Source organism: Ambystoma mexicanum, chromosome 4p (genome assembly GCF_040938575.1).
Source record: "Ambystoma mexicanum isolate Mex_15411 chromosome 4p, UKY_AmexF1_1, whole genome shotgun sequence".
Lineage (NCBI taxonomy): Eukaryota > Metazoa > Chordata > Amphibia > Caudata > Ambystomatidae > Ambystoma > Ambystoma mexicanum.
This window is the reverse complement of record NC_090927.1, coordinates 664094365-664110013: the sequence shown is the minus strand read 5'-3', so window position 1 is coordinate 664110013 and position 15649 is coordinate 664094365.

Below are 15649 nucleotides of genomic sequence, written 5' to 3'. Positions count from 1 at the left end.
CGGTGAATGTGCCCCCTGGCACTTGTGCGCCGACCGATGGGCGCCTTGTAGCATGTGCGCCATGCAGGAGGAAAAACACACGAAAAGAGAAAAAAAATTCTCGGCCGGAACTGCCTCCCACTGACGGGGGCGGGGCTTTTATTAAGAGGCCCTACGTCACCGCGCTGCGGGACGTAGGGCGGATATAACAGTAGTCTCCAGTGTCGCATTTTTTCTTCAGAACCAAGAGCCCCTGCGCAGATGCAGGATGGAGAGCTCTCCAAAAAAGAACACAAGGTAAAGACAAGGAGAGTTATTTGCAAGTCATTGTTTAATGAGGAGAGTTGCAGCAATTACCTATTGAACTTGATTTCTTCACGCTAAGGAATTCCTCTGTGTATCACTATAAAAAAGAATTGTTACAAAGAAGGAGCTGAGTGTGAGAACATCGCAAACTAAGAAGAGTCCATTGTGAGGTGTTCAGTGTGCGTGTCCCCGCAGAGTCAAGGTAAGCGTTACACCTACCACACTTTCGCAGCATCCAGCAAGGCTGGCCGCTCCACAAATGCCCCCTTAATTCCACTATCAGTGGTTGTGAAGTTTTCAAGAGAACAGATATGGACATTGTGGGTCCTTTGGATCATCATCCTCCTCAGGGAAACAATAGATCTTGGTAGTGGTGAATCAAGCCACCAGGTACCCTGAGGCTGTACCTTTGAGAAACATCAAAGCCCCAGTGGTGGCAAAGGCTCTCATAGGCATATTCTCTTGTGGGGGATTCCCTAAAGAAGTTATTTCCTGCAGGTGATCCAACGTTATATCCGAGAATGTGAAGGCCATATAGGATGAGGGTGGAGTAACCTAGAAGTTCTCCACAGCCTTTCACCCACAGACAAATGAGCTTGTTGAGCTGTTAAACAAGACCCTAAAAGGCATGATAGGTTACGTGGAAGAGAACCTGAGGAGAAAGAGGGATACTCTCCTCCCATGCCTACGGCTCTCCTACTGCTAGGTACCACAGAGCAGTGTTGGGTTCCGCTTTTGTTTAGCCACCCAGTTAGAGGTCCACCAAGTCTGTTGTGTGAAGGATGGAATGGCATTCCCGAACTCCTTCCATGACATAGTAGACTATGTACGTGACATCAGATCCAGAATGGACAAATACAGGGAACAGAGCACCCAGAACCTGAAGGCTAACAATACGTTCATGAAGCACTGGCATGACCAGAAGCCTATCATGACCGAGTACACATAAAGACAAATGATTTCAATCATGGAACTTCAAGCCCAGTGTCCTTCATGACAAGTGGACTGGGCCTTACGAGGTCGTGGAGAAAATCGGTGAGGTTAATAAATACCTCATTGATACCAAGGCCCAGAGGCAGACACATCAGGTGTTCCATGTCAACCAGCTGAAGCCTCATTACAGCCGGGATGACCTAGTGATGGCTCTGGTCAATGATGACGAGACTGAGGAGGAAACAGATCTTCTCCCAGACTTGTTACATACCGAGTTCAGTGACAGGTCTCTAGAGGGAGTCCAGATCTCCCCATATCTGGCTGAGCAGCAATTGAGAGACTGCCAGACGATGCTGGATCAGTTTTTGTTCTCGCTGTCTCCAGGAAATATTGATTGGTGCATCCAGGATATCAATACTGGAGACAGTAAGTTGGTCAACTGGATGTCTGACAAGGTCAAGGACACCATAAAGGAGAAAATCCCCAAGATGTTGGACTTGGGGTGATTGATCCATGCAACTGCCACTGGGTAAGCCCAGTGGTACTGTTTGTCCAGTAGCAGATAAACGGAAGCCTACATTTGTGTGGACTAGTGGGGAGGAATTTTGTCACCAAGACAGATGCATACCCCAAACCGATGGCAGACAAACTCATTGATAGTTTATTCACTGCCAAGTTCATAAGTACCTTCAACCTCATGGCAGGGTACTGGCAGGTCGGCCTAAACGATCAAAGGAAGAAGAAGTCAGCATTTTACACTGCAGAAGGCACTACCGGTTCACTGGTATGCCCTTTGGGTTAAAGATGCCCCTGCTACCTTTTAGAGGATGGTAAACCAGGTGTTGTAAGACCTCCTGTATTTTTTCGATTCATGTGCTAATCCAGGTGGTCTTGCCGGTAGGCTTCAATGCAGTCCTTTGCAAAAGATGCAGCCCCCAAACCTGCCTTATGTCCCAGGATCTGTGCAACCACAGCAGGTTTGGGTTGATCAGAACCTGGTGACTGAAGTTGCACAGAACTATATACCTCAGTCATCGATGCCAGCACAGTCATTGTTGCAGACATGGGATAAGAATCATTTACCTCAAGGAACAATGGCACATTACTCTGGGGCAAGTGTTTAGGGAGGGAATACTTTCCCGCTCCCGGGCGTCAATGTGTAGCCAGATTAGGAAAGCCCACAGAAATGTCTAGCATGTCCAGTCCTGTCTGTTACTGCTGATCCAGAAGAGGAACCCTAGGTAGGTATAACAATAGGAGATAAAACATTTTCATTTATGATAGACATGGGGGCTACACAATCTGGTATCAAGGAGGGCAGGTTTCCCTTAGCACATAAAATGATTTTTTATGGGGCAATTCTGTCAGTTCCATACACAGAGGATCTGCGTATCAAGGTGGGTAATCAAAATGTATGGACTCCCTTATTATATTGCATGGAAACACCAGTGAATCTTTTGGGTAGAGACATTCTCAGCAAACTAAGTAGGATCATCGTATTTACAGATAAATGTAATGTATGCTCAACTCGAGGGTTGTACCCAGTAAGAAAAACAGTGCTTCTGTATGAACGTTACAGTGATGGCGCGATAAAGGGGGGTGCCTGTGCATGTGGCTCTGTTCTTTTATTGGGTCATGGTTATGCTAGAATGGGTTCCTGGGATTTGAGACAGGACTTGGGGAATTCCACTTGAATTTTGGTTCGGCCTGCAAATTCGTATTTACATTCTTCAGATTCCCAGAACAAAGAATTGGTGTGTGAGTAGGGTCAGTTGTCAGTCCTGTATACTGGAGTCCGTTTGCTGTATATTGATGAGTGGCAAGAAAAAACTCAGAAGGAGGAGAAAGAGCTCTGGGCAAATAGGGGATGCGCTCTCTTGCCCACAGATTTGTTGTGAAGACAGGAGCACACAGGGAAGGCAGTGATACCTGTAAAGTTACTTCTCGTGGATCTGGAGCAACTACATTACCTGGCTCACACTGCTAGATGACAAATAGCAGCAGAGCTCCAAGGAAGTTGGTTTGGTAAGAAAATGTTTTGGGAATTGCATTATGTGTAGAGAGTTAATTCCTGGAAACAATATTAAAAGGATGAGAGGTATCATACCCTGACCTTCAGGATCGTTCTGGGAGTTGCATATCAATGTTGTAGATATGATACAGAGATGCAGGAATTTTCAATACCTTATTGTCATTGTTTGTCAATTTTCCCAATGGCTTGAGTCTGGTCCCTGTGTACACCCTGATGCAAAACCGGCAGCCACATTTTTGGTGAGGGAGGTATTTCCAAGATGGGGTATCTTTGAGGTTTCGAAGTCCGATAATGGAACCCATTTCATTAATGCACTGTTTGCAGAAATTACTTCACTTTTGGGGATCAACTATAGGTTGTGCTCAAGAGTATCTCCCTCAGGCCAACGGAATGTGGAACGGTTAAATGGTTTATTCAATATGAAGATTTCTAAACTATGCAGTCAATTTGGGAAGAATTGGCTGTATTGCCTACCAGTGGCATTGTTCCATCTGTAAAATCAGCCTGGGAAGGATACTTGCCTTTCCTCATGTAGAGAGGCAGATGTACACGTCATGCGTAGAGCCTGCCCCCTCACCTGTGTCATACTGGATAAAGAGCAAGAAGAAATTGTGCATGACCCCAGGTATCATCCCAATACCGCATCGAATATATGAAAGACGTTATGCACTCAGACAACCGTATCACATGTACTATCAAACTGAAGTGGTAGAAGGAAGTCTACAGACACCACTGAATATCTAAGACCTATAAGTGAAATCTGCCAGGTGCAAAGTGAAGAAACAATGACACACTAAAACGATGAACGAATACTTGAAGAATGGAGATGTGACTGAAGTGTCAAAGTGAACATATATGTGAATACAAAGAGATCATATACACTGAGAAGATAAATTAGAAGATATGCAGTAGATGTACATACACAGAAACGCAAGGTAGATGAGGCATATAGAAGCTTGCTGCAGTAGAAAATAGAGCATGGGTAAAGCATGGGTAAAGCAGCCATGATGACAAAATGGATGTTGACTCAGTATAATAGTAAGCGAAAGGCCTGAAGGCGAGAGACCAAGGTTACACAACTCACAGGAGTTCTTGAATTTGTGCAAGAACAAAGAATATTTGTTTGGCTAAAGATCAAGGATGCCACAGTTGGAGGCGACTGCAAGGCACAAAGGGAGACAGAGAGGATAAGCCATGTTCGTAAAACATAATTCTTTTGGCTTAAGCAAAGGAGTGAATATTGGCAAATGCCAACTATTGTACAATTAAAGACATGGAAAGTATATGCAAGACAGAGCAAACATGTCTTCAGAGGCTGAAGAGAGTAATAGCACACAGTATAATTGAATCAAATAGCACTAAATAAAAGGACAGAATGGATTAAATCATGGTCTTCTCACAAGTGGTGCAAGACCAGAAAACAAGTCCTATTCATAATGCTCCAGACAAAGATAGCAATGTACCGTAACTCCCTTTAACGTTCCGGAGAATAGAACAGCCAGCAAGGTCAACTACAAAGAAGAAGCCTTGGCTTAGGGCCTAACTGATGAGCGATGGTAGACTAACTGGCCAAGTTGGCAGTTGTCTGATGTTGTTCTCCCCACCTGGATTTTGTATTGCTTATGTGCTTCTAATGAGCCGAATGTCCAAGATTGGAAGAGAATGCCAACCAATCATGAGGTCCTATGCAATGGTGAACTATACATTGTTGCAGAAGCCAATCCATTGCTGTCATACAAAGTTAGAGGGAAGTTCAAGGTGTGCCTACCAGATAAGGGGCACCCAATAATTTTATTAACACCTAAATACAACAGGTAGACACGTTCCCTTAACCAATCCCTCTGCCCATTGGATGACATCCTAGCTGACGTATATTGAGCTATAAAGCTTTTGTGTAATAGAAATGTATTTGAGAGTGTGTGAGCTACAATCTGTTGGTTCACCAGGTTTCCCTAATTTATTGAACTGATAATAAAGTAGTATTTTGCCATATTCTTTGAGTATGTCCGTTTTTTTGGGCCTGAGATTAGTTATTGTGGTAATCCCATTTAGCACCTGGTATGCTTCAGGTTCTACTACACACCCACATGATATAATCACAGGGCCTTGGATGAGTTCCAAACCCCTGTACGTATACTGCAGCAGATACGAGTTTAGAGAGTACCTTAGGGCCTTAACCAAAGCTATCAAAATTATATCTTCACAGATTGAGTTTGTTCATCAACAGTCAACTGCAACGAAAGCCAGCGTCAACGGATCTGAAGAGTTGCAGCATCAGCCATTGCTCCCCAGGGGTTGCACCTTTATTCAAACCTTTGTACAATGATTTTTGCCACTCCGACAGCAATTAAAGTGGAGGGACATCAGGGTTGGGTCCACCTAAGTGACGAGAGGTGAGACACTGGAATCCCTCCATCGACACAGGAGAAGGATGCAAATTGAAGTCAAGCATGGCCCAAGAAATGTCCTTTCACTCCAGTCGACCAGTACAAGACGTATGAAAACTGTGAGTATTGTGAGGGGTCAGAAATGAAAGCCGGACACACAGTTGCCATGTTTTTGGTTAAAGACTTTTAGTCAACTTAAATGGGTTCGGAAATGCCTCTCTGACCCTATTCTAAAGAGGAGTTTCACTACCTATAAACCAAAAGCTAAGGATCTGTCTTTGTCAGGATGTCATAAATCAAAAGCCGTCCTTGTGTCCAAATTTTCTATCCTGACACTCACACTACAAACAAAATAATAAAGTGAAAAGGGAAATACAGCTCTAACCTAAATGTTCTTCAAAATGGAAAAGACTTTAATTCCAGAGGGTGATTCCCTTGTCCTGGATTCTTTACTGGTATCGCAAATGTCTCTGGGTCTAATAGTTCTCTCTGTATTTCTTGGCCCACAACAATCCTGTTAGGCAAACACTGTTCAGCCTTTTAAGTTCTTCTTTAACAAAAGTTCCTTCTTTGTTTAACAAACACTGTTTCTGATTGACACTCCTTGTAGGTTTGTACTTTGCCTGGTATACTCTCCTGCCAGGAATTCTCTTGCACTCACAATTGCCTGGTGTATCCTCCTGCCAGGACTTCTCTTGTACTCACAACTGCCTGGTGTACTGCCCTGCCAGGACATCTCTTGCGCTCACAACTGCCTGGTGTACTGCCCTGCCAGGACATCTCTTGCGCTCACAACTGCCTGGTGTACTCCCCATCCAGGTCTTCTCTCCTTCTAATTTCAACAGCCTGGTATATGCTTGCCAGGACTTCTTATATATTATAGTTCCTCTTTACATCCAAGTAGCATATACATTTCATACCTTGATATATCTACTTGTTGCACTGTTTTTTTAAGCTTTCTGCACATTTGCTTAATTTCTTATTAGGGTGCGGGTTGGCACTCTGCCCTTTTCAATTCACAAATAATCTTATTATTTCACTTTCAGTAACTTCACAATGTTCAAATTCTTCTGCCCTTTCGATTCACAAACAATCGTTTTATCAGTTCACTTTCTGTAACTTCACAATGTTCAAGTTCTCTTTGGCGCAGCCACTGAAAAGCCTCGGGGTATCCCCCCTGCTTGGGCGGACTCCACGGCTCTGTGTAAAGTCTTCGGTGTTGCTCGCATTTATGTGGCGCACCTCTGTCGCTAGCTTTCTACTCGGGCCTCTCTGACTTCTCTCCAGCTTCTCCCGTGGCTCTACTATTGCACGCTGGCTTCTCTTCATCTCCTGGTAAGGACAAGGCTGCTTCACCCAGCTGCCGGATGCCCAGGAATCTTCTCACAGTTCCTGGCATCTCCACAGTATGCCTTGCTAGCACTGTGTTACTTTCCTTTTCTGCCACACCGGCTCGTGCCCCCAGATTGCGCACACCGGCTTGTGCCTCCAGCTTCTGTCCGTCTTCGCCTCAATGGAGATGCCATGTCTTCTCCTGAGCTCTCTCTCATAGTTTGGTTACCATTTTTAAAGGTCCCACGCACAGGTGTTTTCTCCCAACAATTAGCATGCTCATTAAGCTTGACGCTCCTACTGTTCTCTATCAATTCCTTGCTCCTCCTTGTCTCAGTACTTCGGTGGTTGTGGGAATTAAAGTCCACTGGTATTAACTGATGACTTAGGTGGTTGTGGGAATTGAAGTCCATTGATAGTTTCTGATTCACAGCTTTTGGAGAGTCTTTCTCAAAGATTCCATATGGAAGATCAGTTCTACTTGAAGGAAAACTAGAACTGAAAAGGGTTTTCTTTGAGCTTTTACTCGTTAGGTTATGGGTGGGAGTTTTCCCTAAAGGGTGTTGGCAAACAGATGCATGGCAATAGGCCATCCGGGTATTGGAAATCAGGGGGTCTTCCTCATGGCTAAAGGGGGGATACCATGTATCATCTAATGAAGCCATGACATCTCCCTGGTAGTTTTCTCCTCCCATGTGATCCTCCTCACTATAACCGCCCCCAGGGTCAGGATCATCATAGCGGCTGCCGTCTCCTGGCCACATAGGAGGAGGTCACTGCTGAGGAATCCGTGATGTCTCCATTGAATTCAATATTCCCTCATAAGTGTTAAGATAAATATCAAGTGTAAAATGAATACTAGGATGTTTTGATGTGTATTTTTTCCTTCTTTAGTTTTCTGCTCTAACGGATCAGGAAATAAATATGTAAACATTCATGAGTTGTCTAGGGGTATTGAGTTTAATGAAGTATTGCTTCGGTCGCCACGAGACTTGGAAATAGAATCTGTGAAAACGTATGATGAACACATTTTGATAAGATTGTAAACACACATGGGGTCGCTGCCGAGAATGTTTTGTATGGCATATGAAGGAGGAAGGATCTTGTTATATCTGCTCACTCATTCCCCATGCTTCTGGCATAATTAGGTAATTTATTCCAGATGAAAGAGCATCTAGAGTTGCATTTTGTTTGGTGCACCTAGCCTTATGTCGGGTTAGAGGTCAGTTTCAAGGGCAGTCTGTTACAGCTTCAGTAATTTCTGTCGATTAAGATGGATGTATAAGGAAAGATGGTCAGGAGGAGGAAAATAATGTATGTTGTACCAGAAGGGTACAACTGAATCTCAAAGACTCTATTCTTGTAGATGAACAATGGGAGCAAGAGGTGAAGCATTGTAGAGCTGGTGGAATGAGTGGCTATACTGATGAAATGGTGGCACAAATTAATGAAGATTGTGGAAATATCTGGAACCATCATATACACTGTCTGACATGGCTCAAGGAGAATCAGCTACTAATACATTTTTCTCTCTGTTTTAAGGGCAATGGTGCCTGTGGGCACTAATAGAAATTGTAGTTGCATAATATGCCTCTCTAACATGGTTGGAGGAACATCTGCATTGTTGGACACAGCTTGGACTTGTGGAGAAAATTCCTATCAGCAATTGCCTCCCGCCTGGTGGGGTGTGTGCAGATTGAAAACACTGCATGTGCCCATCTATGTAGTTCTGGAAACAAACGTGACGTTTGGAAGTACGGTATAAAAAACTGTGTCTGTGATTACCGTGCCCTCTGTGCCCCTTGCATCCTTTGAGTTTCCAGATGAGAACCGTACATCAAATGTTTCTGAGCCTATGAAAATTGACCTTCCTAGTAGGGTCAAATGCTCAAATTATGTTCTAGCAGCATCTACAGAACCACTTAAAAGGATTCCTGAGCAGTATAGAGTGTTTAGCAAGGCTGAGACGGTGTTTGCCTCGTTCCTGGCCCGGGTGTTCAAGTGATAGCAAATGCAAAATGGCTCCAAATTACCTGATTCAAGCTGCTTTTGTTGGTAAACTCTTCAGAGTTAGCATTTAGTGCCATTAAGGTAGAAATGTGTGCTTTGATGCTCATGACAGTACAGAATCGCTACATCCTTGACCTCCTCACTGCTATGGAGTGTGGGTTTTTTAGGAAAATGGGTAGTTTGTGTTGCACCTTCGGACCTGCATACAATGGTGAGAATGAGGCACTTGCACAGACTATTACTGCATTGCACAAACTGAAACAGGCCATGGAATGTCAGGCTGGCATTAAATCAGATGTGTGCATTGACTCCTGGTTCACGTGGATTCCATCATGGATGAGCCTTGCAACGAAGATAATGATGCCAATCTTCATTTGTTGACTACATATTATTTTTGTCTTTGTCAATTTTTTTTAGATGTTTTTCCATTAACATGCCAAAAACTGTTCATATAATGTCTGCTAACCTAGGGCCACCAACTTTTTATGTGGGTACTCAAACTGCAGATTAGGGTCTGTGAAATGTATTAGTTAATGAATTAACAAAAGGCGGGAATGTTGGTGTAGATGGATATTATCCCAATAGAAAGGAGATGTTAACATTGCACGGACCATTCTAATGTTATGATGGGACAAGAACGGATGCGATATAGTTACAACGTTGCAGTTTCGCATGTATCTAGAATAGTTAATTGAGATTTTTTTTAAGTTACTTTTAGTGTTACTTTGTGTCTAGTATAATACATTTAGAATTGCATTCACGAAGCAACATAATATGGGAGCACAATGAGATTTAAAGTGCAGAACTTCATACAAAGTGGGAAAAGGCTCTTGAATGGGAAATCCATTATTAGGGGATGCAGAGGTTTTGAACACACGTACATATATATAAACATGTACACATGGGAAATACATGGCAAGATTGGATGCAACAGATTTGGGCTGTATAGGCTGAGGCCTGGGTTTGTGAAATAGATTTCTAGCTTGTTCTGAAGACTGACTGGCTAAGAGAGAAGGTATAGATTGCCAAAGGGACAGCTGTAACAACATGGGAGTAGCTATTTGGAGCTGAAATAGAGCGATTCGTCCAGGGTTTTGAGCTTGGAAATGTTTGTTGGAGTGGTCAAAGAAGCATCTGCCACCTGGCAGGGTCAATCTGGGATGAGTTGCTAAAACTGTAGAAGGGTGAATGGAAGCAAAGATGACTGTGTGTGCTATGAGAGGGTCAATAGATTATTAAGAAAAATAATATAATGGGACCAGAGGCCAGGTGGATTGAAATGGTGGTCACATAATGAAAGAACACGAGAGGACGTCAATAATAAATATCCAGGGTGTCAGAGTGTTTGGAGAAACAAAGAGTTAGTGCACGATTAAAGGAGCCTTTTGTTAGCTCTCTATAGCCTCATAAAGTGAAGTGCCCATACATAAACCATGTGTGTCAGATTTAGTGTTGTAGGTCTGTGACCAAGCTGAATCGGCACTAAAACTGTATTGAATGCCCATGTTTAGGTTGTGTGTCCTGCAGGAACGAACCCAAGAAGAGGGTTGGGCTTGTATTTGCAATGTCATGAAATTGAATGTCTACAGGGATGGTGCTACAGTGAAGGCAGCCAATGAGATTGTGGGGACTTGGTTTCCTTGAACAGGGCTAAACCATTTGTATTTTGGGTGGTGGCTTTTTAAGTGAACATGAGGGAAATGTGGGAGTGTGTTAACTGTTCTGAAAATGTATATATACTGTATCTGTTTTGTGGTTCAGCGAGACTTGATTAGTTCAATCTTCAAGCAGTTGTCTAGCCTCTCCCCAGTGGCTTTTGTGAAATAAACTTGCTTTAATGACAACAAGCATTCACTTATTGAGAGGTGGACTATTTTAGAGTACAGAGATCCGAGGTCAGCCCTGACACAGGATAAAATAGAGACTAACCCATTCTGGTCAGCCTTACTGACATGTGCAACATACATGTGCACAATACTTAAGTCAAGAACAGCCTGGAGGTCGGAACCCATTCAGGTCAGTCTCCGTACCCTTTTTACCCCACCACACATAGGACACTGATACCACTTCACAATCATAACATGCAGCCCAAAACAGTAACACCAACTCATCAAAATGGACAACAACACAACTTGAACTCTACCGATTCTGTCTATCCCTAAAATTCAAATAGGACTCCTTAGGATCCCAAAATCTGTTGCCCAACCTTTCAATCTACTAGCACATTTAAACTGCACATGACTTTAACACACAAAAAGATATATGCCTGCTAGCACCCTTCCAACCAAAGGAACCTTCGTAGAACAGCTGAGAGCTATCTAGTAAATCTTGAGTTTTTCCTTCCAGGTAGAATACATTCTGTGAGGAGACAGACATGAGATGCAGACACAAAGATTCATGGTTTTGGCCAAATACTTTTATTAAAATGAAAAGGGGATGGGAAATGCCTCTCTGGCCGTACTCTAAGAGGTGTTTACCTTCCTAAAACAAAACTAAGGGTCTGTCCAATGTCAACATGTCCAAAGCAAAACAGTCTGTGTCCAAAGTACTATTCTGGCCCTCACATTCTAAAAATCAACTCTAAGGTGAAAAGGAAAAATATCTTTGGCTTTAAATAGTATACAAATGTTCAAAAGGAAATATGTAACTCCAACACAAAAGTTCCAGGGGGATAGTGTTCCTTGTTCCACAGGGTTGTTCCCTTCCCCTGGATTCCTCTTCACTCTGGTGTACACCTTCAATAATTTCAGTTCCTTAAGTTTCCCTTGATCAACAAGACAACTGGTATACAAAACAACTTGGCTGTTAGTCTGTGCCTTGGTGGGATACCTGGTTGACTCTCCTGCCAGTCGTTTTCTCCTCTTAACTATATTTTAACACTACTCCCTCGACCTGTTTGAACATATCCCATACAGGTAAGACAACTAGTACCACCATCAAGATTGGACTCTCAAGTCGCCAAACTGACCAGCTGTACCCCTAAGCCTGACATAGTATATACTTTATATTTTAACACAGCCTTTTTCGAGTCTTGATGTATCCTTATCAGGACTTCCTTAGGTAATGCATTTTTCACACTGTCCAACTTGACCTTGCCTGGTATGCCTTCTTGGCAGGCCTTTCTTATATGAACACACTTGCAACTTGCATCTGCCTGGTATACTCTCCTGCTAGGGCTTTCTTATATGTATGCTCTTGGAACTTGAATCCGCCTGGTGTACTCTCCTCCCAGAGCTTTTCTCATATGTTTACTCTTGTGAGTTCAATCTGCCTGGTATACTCTCCTGCCAGGGCTTATCTCATGTGTGCACTGTGCACACCTACAAACATGATAGTCTCTTATATTTATCTTGTTCTGTTTTGAGTCTGCTTGGTATACCATCCTGCCAGGGCTTTTCTTATAGGTATACTGCATACACTTACAAACTTGACAGTTTCTTGTATTTTTTCCAATGTCTCCTTCAGAAATATTCACTTGCTTGTTCTTTCTCATATATTTGATTAACTGTTATTTGTTATTTGGACTCACCAGCTTTTGGTGGCGTGTGTAGTTTCTCCTGCAGCAATCCTATGGCGGCTCTATGGCGTTCCACATCCCTCTCGCCTTCTCTGCTTTGCTTCTGTGCCTCTAGCGGCTCCCTCTCATCTGTTCAGCATCTCTCTGGGCTTTGGTGGGGTGAAGTCTGATATTCAGTACCTGCAAATGCTCTGAAGCCTTGCAGCGTGCCCTCCTCTGCAGTCTGCTCTCCTCTGTCTTCTCCAGCCAGAATCTCCTGGTCAGCTGGTTTACCGGTTTAAATCTCCCGGCCTCAGTCCTGTCCTTGCAACAGCTAAAGTGCAGCTCGTGCTCTTGGCCTCCATTGATCTTCATTACTTGGCTCATCTTCTTCATTACAGTATTTTCGTGGTTAAGGAAAGGGAAGTCAGTTCTTGATGACTTGCATGAAAAGTATGGGAAAGTGTTCTCAGAAGTCTTGAAAGGCAAGTCAGGTTTTGATGACTTGTATACAGAGTTAGGGAAAGGGTTTTCAGTAACTTTCCTAGGTGGGTGAGGGGATGTATGACAATATGCTATTAAGGCATGAGAAATGGAGGGGGCATCATCAAAAGGGAAAGGGGATACCATGTCTAGTCTGATGATGGCATGTCACTCCCCCGATGGTCGCCTCCCCCCATGTGGTCCTGCCTCGTATAGCCACCCACAGGGTCAGGATCAGTTAGTGGCTGCTGTCCGCTGGCCACATGAGTAGAGGCTCCCCCTGGGAAAGTAGTGTTGATATCATCAGATTCATCACAATTCCTACTTGTCATTGCCCCAAAACACAAAGAACCAACCATACCAGCACTTGGGACTCATGTACTTCTGCACCATACTCATCAACAACACATTTTTTTTTAATTTGTTTAATCAAATTAGATTTTTACAAAAGAAAGAACAGACATTTCTGTAACAAATGGAGAAGATCAGTATCACAGTACTTTTACATTTTGATCGTGAATGTTGTTTAAAACATTTAAGACATTAACATTTCTATCATTCTTGGCTTTGCAAAGATTCAGGTTAGAGTTCCCTCTAAATCTAGGTAGCTGAAATAGACAAATTTACCATCATTAACATGATTTGTTGTAAGATTTTAAACATTGCCATTTGCCAGGAAGCCCTGTCTCCTCCTATCATCCTGAACCACCATGTTTCTTCCTCCATGAGTATGGAGATAGACACAAAATGCTTCAAGTATCGTGATCTTACCATCGAAGTGCCCGGACATGACAGTAGCAGATGACGTAATGTTTCTTTTACGTTCGCGGCACTACATAGCCAGCAGTTGCTGGTTGGAGAGAGGCCCCTTATAGCCAACATTTTGTTGGTTTCTAAGAGATTAAGACGAGCTCTCAGCAAGTAGTGCTTGTCTGCTGGGACATTTCTTAATAAACTCTTGGGGTTTGTTTAACTTTTCTGAGTTGTATGGTACATGCACTGTTAGTTTATTAGTGGCTGCAGCATCTAGGGTCTCATTCCAGTCCAGTTCCTTTAGCTTCTTTGGGACCTTAAGTGGAATTTGGATTAGTTCTTCTTCTCCACACAAAATTGTGTTCAGTAGGGCTGTGTTGTGATTTCTCCATTTTGTTTAGCATTAAACACTTCATTCTCAGCATTTCTTGATTCAACAGGCTGTATATTGCTGGGCAGTTTGGCATTAAACATGTTCTAAATAACATAAGGGAGTCTTGCAATGAAAGAAGGCTAAGCTCTCATCTTATTGATGCCATAGGTGTAGATTTAGGGAGTCCTAAAATCGTCCTCCAAAATTATGCCTCTAATCTCGGCCACATTGCGCTCAATATTGTCGGCATTGCTTCAGCCCCATAGATGACGGTTGGCACTACTTTCATTTTAAAGAAATGTATTACCTGGATAGTAGAGAAGCAGACGAATTTTCTATCCATGGCTTTGCCCTGGGTTGCCAGGTTTCTCATTTCCTCTTGTAGAGCCCGGTGCATAGAACTTTCTTGTTTAGAACTGTCAAGAAAAATCCCTAGATATTTGAAATCTTTGAACTTTTCTATTGCTGAGTCCTGCAAACTTCACTTGAAGTTTTCTGACTTCTTGGTTGATTTCTCTAGCACCATTATTTTCGTTTTTTCTTTATTGATTTCCAAGTTGTTCTTAGTTATATATTGCAGTAGGCTGTCGAGTTGGCGCTGAAGGCCGATAGGTGTCTGGTCAATTAAGATCAAATCGTCAGCGTACAATAAGCTACTGATTTTTGTTTGTGCAAGTTTAGGAGGAAACAACCTAATCGATTCTTCTGTTTTTTTACAGTCGCCTAAATAGGCCGAGAAGAGGGCTGGAGCCAAAGGGCAGCCTTGCTTAATTCCTCTGCATGTTGGAATTTCTGTAGAGTGGGATCCCTGTTGGTTCAGACAAACTCTCATTTTCGTATTATGGTAAAGTGCTTGAATAAGTTCCACTATTTCCTTTGAGCAGCGCCATTCAGAGAGTTTCTCCCAGAGTCGAGCTCTGTCTAAGAAGTCAAATGCCTGCGTTAGGTCTATAAATGCTATAAACAGCCGCAGGCCACCTTCCATCACTTTGCTTTTCAGGGTACTTATTGTCATGATGTTAGGCGTAGTTCCGATATTTTTTTTAAAAACCCGATTGAAATTGGTCATCGCAGGGCGAGGAGTTTGCCCATATTTGAAATTTCTTCAGCAACAAGGCTCCGAAAACTTTCCCAATGGGATCCAGCAACGCTATCGGGTGAACATTTGCATGATCGCTGTTGTTTCCCTTCTTATAGATCGGTAACACTATTGCAATAGTCCTTGAAGACGGGATGGATTTAGTTTCTGCACATCTGGTGAATACCTTGCTTTTAAAGTCAGCCCATTCTTCCGGGTGGGTCTTAATATCTAAATTTGTTATGCCATCCGGCCCCAGGTCTCTGGAGTTCTTCAGCTTCTTTATTAAGTCAGCGTTCGCCTCTTGATCATTACATTTTGCCCAGGTTGTGGTAGATGTTATTGGTCTTTCTAAAGTCACATCAGAAGGTAGTTCGAAGAGGGTCTTGTAGTGGTTAATCCAGGTGGCTTCTCCTATACTATTTGACATAGTATCCTCTTTCTGTGGGGATGGAGTTCTCAAAAGCGGCCAGAATTCTCTGGCGTT